The following is a 6,185-nucleotide window of genomic DNA, read 5'->3' on the forward strand; positions in this document are numbered from 1 at the left end:
CAGTACAAATTGATTGCTGTTCAGTGTATTATCCTGCAGCACCACACGGGGAATTAGAAGAGGACACTTTTCTTCCCAAGTTAAGGAGACTTTCCTTAAAATTAAGCAATCTAAATAGTAACATTCCACTTGGTAAACAATAATTGGCCACAAAATAACTTCAATTGCTGTAATATTCTGCCCCAAATCAGTCCCATTTATTGTTTAATAACCAAGATGCAAACTAATTGTGTTGTAACAAACATAGACCAATTCTATCAAACTTGTTCTTGGTTAGATATTTAGCTTCATTTCATGTTTTAAAAACTCATTTGATAACCAATCAAGTCCCTCATACAAGACCAATATCTTGTGCAGCACAAGTGTCTTGAACATACCATTTTCTGTTACCAAGAGACTGATGATCACATTTGTCTGTCATTGCCCTGATGGCCATGGCATTTGGCAAATCCTGATTGCTTGAAAAATGCAACAGCACTGCATCTTTCCTGAAGCATTTTTCTGTAGTTCTTCTGTTCCTTCTTGAATTGTTTCACAATCATTACAAACTACCACAAAAATAAGACCCTGGATATTTTGGAAACAAGGCCTCCAGTGAGCCCTAATTTTGTCCTGACCACCAACATCCCATACTGTGAAACAAATATTCTTGTATTATTTTCCCACATTAAAACCAGTAGTAGTAATGGTGGCAATCATCTCTCTTAACTTCAGCTTATACAAAATGGTTGTCTGGCCTATAGTATCCAACCCAGCAATCAAAATACACATCTGTCTCTTGTCAAAGAATCAGGAGAAGAGAAAGGCAATGGAGAGACTTTGGCAGCCATAGCACTTGGCTGCTAACTGGCAGTTCAAACCTACCCAGAGAGCCCTGGGAAGAAATGCCTGATGATCTCACTCAAAAATTTCATAGTCATGGAGACTTTATGGAGTACAGTCCTTCCTTGCAATGTAGGAAGCCAACATGAATGGGAACCTGCTCAGTGGCCACTGATCTTTGGGTTGGTTAAGGCAGCCATAAATCCACGCTCAAAGAGAAGGCACAGATACAACTTCTTGAAAAAAGAATTTGCGGTCTTACTATAAAACTGTCACAAAAGGCATACTCCAAAAGTTGTTCTATATTGTTGTTATGTGCTGTTGAGTCAGTTCCAACTCATAGCTACACTGTATAGAGTTTCTGAGGAACAGCTGGTGGGTTTGAACCACCAATCTTGCAGTTAGCAGTCCAGTGCTTATCCTACAGCACCACACCAGAACTCCACTGTTTCATGTACCTTCTGTGAAGAGAGTAAATCCCTGCCCAGACTGTTGCTTTCTGATGTCCTTCAAAACTTAGTAGACTTTTGTCTGTTTTATTTCTATCAGTACTAATGTTCCAATAAAACCAAACCAACTCCATTGCCATTGTATTGGTTCCAACTCACGGCAGTCCTAGAGGACAGAGTAGAACTGCTCTAACAAGTTTCCGAGGCTGCCAGTCAGACGTCGTCTTTCTTGGTTTGAACCACTGACCTTTTTGATTAGTGAGCCAAAGTTTAACCCAGCGCTCCACCAGGATTCTTTCATCTTCCAGTAGCCACACAAGTTCTTTTTAAGACACACACCTTAAATTTGAAATATTTCTACACTTCCTCATTGTCACGCTTTTTTCTCAGTTTATTTGTGGATGCTTAATGTGGTGCTATTGGCTAATGTGCTGGACTACAAACTCAGTTTGAACCATAAGGTCGGCGGTTCAAGCTCACCAGTTGCTCCTTGGAAACTCTGTACAGGTTTTCTGTGGGTGGGAGTCGACTCCACAGCACTTAACAACAAACAACTAAAGGGAGGCCTGGTGTGGTGCTGTAGGATAAGCACTGGACCGCAAGGTTGGTTTGAATCATAAGGTGGCAGTTCAAACTCACCAGCTGCTCCTCGGAAACCCTATACAGGGTCAGTATGAGTTGGAACTGACTGGCCAACTCTTAGTAAAATGATTACAGAGAAGTCCTGGTCTGGCAATGTAAGGTAAGCACTGGACTGTCAACTGCAAGGTCAGTGGTTCAAACTCACCAGCCACTCCTTGGAAACCCTATACAGGGTCACTATGCATCAGAACCAACTCCAGGACACTTAACAACAACAACAATGACTAAGGAATGAAGCCCTGGTGTGATGCTGTAAGATAAACAGTGGACTGCTAACTGCTAGGTCGGCAGTTCAAACTCACCAGGCATTCCTTGGAAGCCCTGTACAGGATCGCTATGAGTTGGAATCAAATTGATGTTCCTTAACAACAACTAAAGAAACTGAGCATGTTTTCATATATGTCTGTTCAAATCTTTTGACCAATTAAAAAATTGGATGAATTTTCTTATTATCAAGTAATGAGTCCTGCATATATTCTGAATACAAGCCCTTTGTCAGAAGTATGTTATTGTAAGAGTTTTCTCCCAGTTTGAGGTATGCTTTTTCATTTATTTAACTATATGTTTTCAGGTGCAGCCATTTTAAATTTTGACAATATATAATTTATTATTATTACTTTTTAAGATTGATGCTTTTTGTGTTCTATCAAGAACACTTTGCCTAACCTAAAGTCACATAGTTTCCTTCTATAATTTCTTTGGAAATTTACAGATTTAGATCTTACACTTAGGTCTACAATCTATACTAAATTATTTTTAGTATATGGTGTGAGGAAAAGATTGAGGGTCATGTTTTTGCCTAATTGTTATCACCATTTGATTTTGTTTTTCAGTGGTGGAAAAGAGATCATCTTTATCTGATGTTGTTTAAGAAAATGCAAACATCGTGATAATGTGGCCATTCTAGAACGACAAGGTGGAAGCAGGACAGAGATTCAGGTCCCTACATGACCTTGGAATCCTTTTCCCCTGGGTGCAGCGGAACTACTTCCTCTATCTTCCCATCTATGAATATTTCCGTTACTATGCAGTCCCTAGGTTATGAATGAGATCCAGTCTGAAATGTGTCTCTAAGTGGGATTTATAGGTAAGTCAGAACAAGGTGCATCTTTTAGTGTAAGAGAAAACTTGAAACCTTTTCAATGATTTAAAAGCTGCACATGAAGAAGAATGTGTTGTGAGTAGGTGTTGGTCCAATCATTTCAAACTTGGGACAAATTTACATAACATTAAAGGGTAAGTAGGAGTTGTTGGTAAGTCAGACGTTAGAAACTCAGAGACTTACTATATTTGGGATGTTTGTGAGTCATTCTCGCTCTCTGTTGCTCTTGCATCCTCACCCAGGCTAGTTACATGCACAAACACAGTTGAAAAATAAAATCTTTGTTACACAGGATAGGAATTTAAATCTTGGAGGAAAGAATGAAAGCTTCAGTTCTACAGTTCAACGCAGAGTTTATTTGTCTTGTCTTTTTTTTCCCTTTCCTTTAAACGCTGTTTATCTTGTTGCTGATAATGCACTCAGCAAAATATATACCAGTTCAATAGTTTCTACATGTACAATGCAGTGACATTGATTACATTCTTACAATTCTTTTCTTAGTTGTTGCTCCTCAATTAACATAATTAACGTAATTTTTTGAATTGCTATTTGGTCTCATATGCATTGTTGTTCAGTGTTGTCAAGTTGGTTTTGATTCATAGAAACCCTGTATAGCATTTCTGAAGAGTAGCTGGTAGGCTTGAATCTCAGACCTTTTGGTTTATCCTACAGCACAACACCAGGACTCCATATGTTACTTTTAAGTGCCATCAAGTCAGATCAGATTCATAGCAACCCTGTATAGGGACTCCATATTTTGTTGCTGTTGTTATTAGGTGCCATCAATTCAGTACCAACTCATTGCAACCTTATACACAACAGAACGAAACTCTGCCTGGGTGTGGGCTAACCTCACAATGGTTGCTATGTATGAGTCCATTGATGCTGCTACTGTGCCAATCCATCTTGCTGGGGATCTTCCTCTTTTTCTCTGACCCTCCACTTTACCAAACATGATATCCTTCTCCAGCGACAATATGTTATGTCTGACAATATGTCCAAAGTATGAGAAATAAATTCTAGGCATCCTGGTTTTTAAGGAGTACTCTGGCTGTACTTCTTTCAACTCAGATCTGTTTGTTCTTTTGGCAGTTCATGGTACTTTTAATATTCTCCTCCAACTCCATAACTCGAATGCCTCAATTCTTCTACGATCTTCTTTATTCATTGTCCAACTTTCACATGCATATGAGATTATTGAAATTTATGCTCTTCAACATTTTAAAGAGGTCTTGTGCAGCAGACTCAATAGAGATAGTCCTTAAAAGAACATGATGCTCAAGGCAGACCATATTTCCACTATCTAAGCTAAACTAATATTTTAAGAAGACTTTGGGTGTTATTTTTGGTTCATTTTAGGGCAATAGTTTATCCAGTCTCCCCAGAAAGTCTAGAGTACATATAAATTTGGAATTCTGGTCTATATATTCCATGCTTTTATCAGGATCCTTCTATGGAATCTTTGCTTAAAATGTTCAGTAATGATACCTAGGCACCATCCATTTCTTCTGGCCTTGTGACAAAGGAGGCAGTTGTTCATGGAGGCAATAAGCTACACATTCCATAGCCTTCTCCTATTCTTGACTCATTCTTTCTCTGTTGTTCCAAGTGAATAGAGACCAATTGTTGTGCCTCCAACAGATACTAAGACCCCAGGCACAATGCAATGAACTAGGAGGTAAAACAGAAATGCTAAACACATTATTAGACCAATTAACTGGGATGTCCCATGAAACCATGACCTAAATCTCCAACCCAAGGAACCAGATCCCATTAGGTGTTTGATTGTACATAAGCAGTCTCAGCATTTACTCTTTTTTTTTTCTGTTGTTGTTGTAAATATATCTATCACATAACTGTGGCAAGTCAACTTTTTACAGGTGTGGTACTATAGGATCAGCATTAAACTATGAACCACAAGGTCGGCAGTTGAAACCCACCAGTTGCTCCTCAGAAACCCTACACAGGGTGTCTATGAATTGGAACCTACTAGACAGCACTTAAAAACAACAGTGCAACTTGCTGACAACTATTACAATAATCAGCTGTGCAACACTATATTTAATCCATAAAAAATTTCCATCAATGTTAGTTCCTTTTCCCCGTCTTTTCTAATCCTAGTAAACACTAATAAACTTTGGTGTCGATGTGTTTGCCTTTTCTTATCTTTTATGTAAGTGGAGTCATACATTCACTTAGTTGTCCATTTGTGATTAATTTATTTTACTTAGCATGTCTTCAAACTCTATCCATATTGTAGATATCAAGATTTGTTTCTACTGACTATGCAGTCCCAATCATATATAGCTCCAATAGCAAAGTGGGTTATGAGTTGGGTTGCCAGCCACAAAGCCAGCAGTTCAAATCTACCAGATGCTCTGTGGAAGAAAGATGAGGCTTTCTGCTCCTGTAAAGATGTAAAGATTTATTTTCTCAAAAACCCTATACAGATGTGGAGAGATGGAGCAGCTGGGGACTTTAGATCCAGAGAGGGAGAGGGGCTGTGTGCTGAAGACTGGGGGGAGGGTATGGGGGGCAGGTTTGCAGGGTATACCCTTTGGTTGGTTGATGGTGCATGGAGGGGATTGAAACCATGACAAGGAAACGATATACGATAGAATGAATATAAAACTAATGTTAATCCCATGTACACTATCACATAATTCACAATAAAACATTGAAAAAACCCTATACAGGATCGTTATGAGTTGGATCCAATTCCACAACCCCTAACCACTACCACTGTATCCATATGGAAGTGTAATGGCACTATACAGTAAGTACTGAACTGCAAACCATAAGAGCCAAGGTTCCAACCTGCCTGCTTCTCTGTGGGAGAAAAATGAGGCTTTCTGTTCCTGTGTAGAGTTAAAGCTTCGAAACCCTGTAAGTCGAAACGGACTCAATGGCACTTAACAATAGCAACAACACATACTTATGCTCTTCCACTCTGTAGGAGAAAGATGAGACTATCTATTTTTGTAAGATTTACAGCCATGGACATTCTGTGGAGCAGTTCTACTTTGTCCTATAGGGTTGTTATGTGTCAGAACCAACTGGTAACAGTGAGGTTTTTTGGAACCATGTTTGTGAAAGAGTAATGGCACCACATCATGGTTTTGTTTACATCTTTCAGATGCTTGAGCATCTTTTCGTGTGTTTGGTGACCT

The 6,185-nt window shown here is 39.0% G+C and overlaps 1 pseudogene; it reads right to left on the minus strand.

The window, feature by feature from the left end:
• Nucleotides 1-273: 273 nt before the first annotated feature.
• LOC102814756 lies at nt 274-3,223 on the minus strand (annotated as a pseudogene).
• Nucleotides 3,224-6,185: the final 2,962 nt, after the last annotated feature.

Source organism: Chrysochloris asiatica, unplaced genomic scaffold (assembly GCF_000296735.1).
Source record: "Chrysochloris asiatica unplaced genomic scaffold, ChrAsi1.0 scaffold00014, whole genome shotgun sequence".
Lineage (NCBI taxonomy): Eukaryota > Metazoa > Chordata > Mammalia > Afrosoricida > Chrysochloridae > Chrysochloris > Chrysochloris asiatica.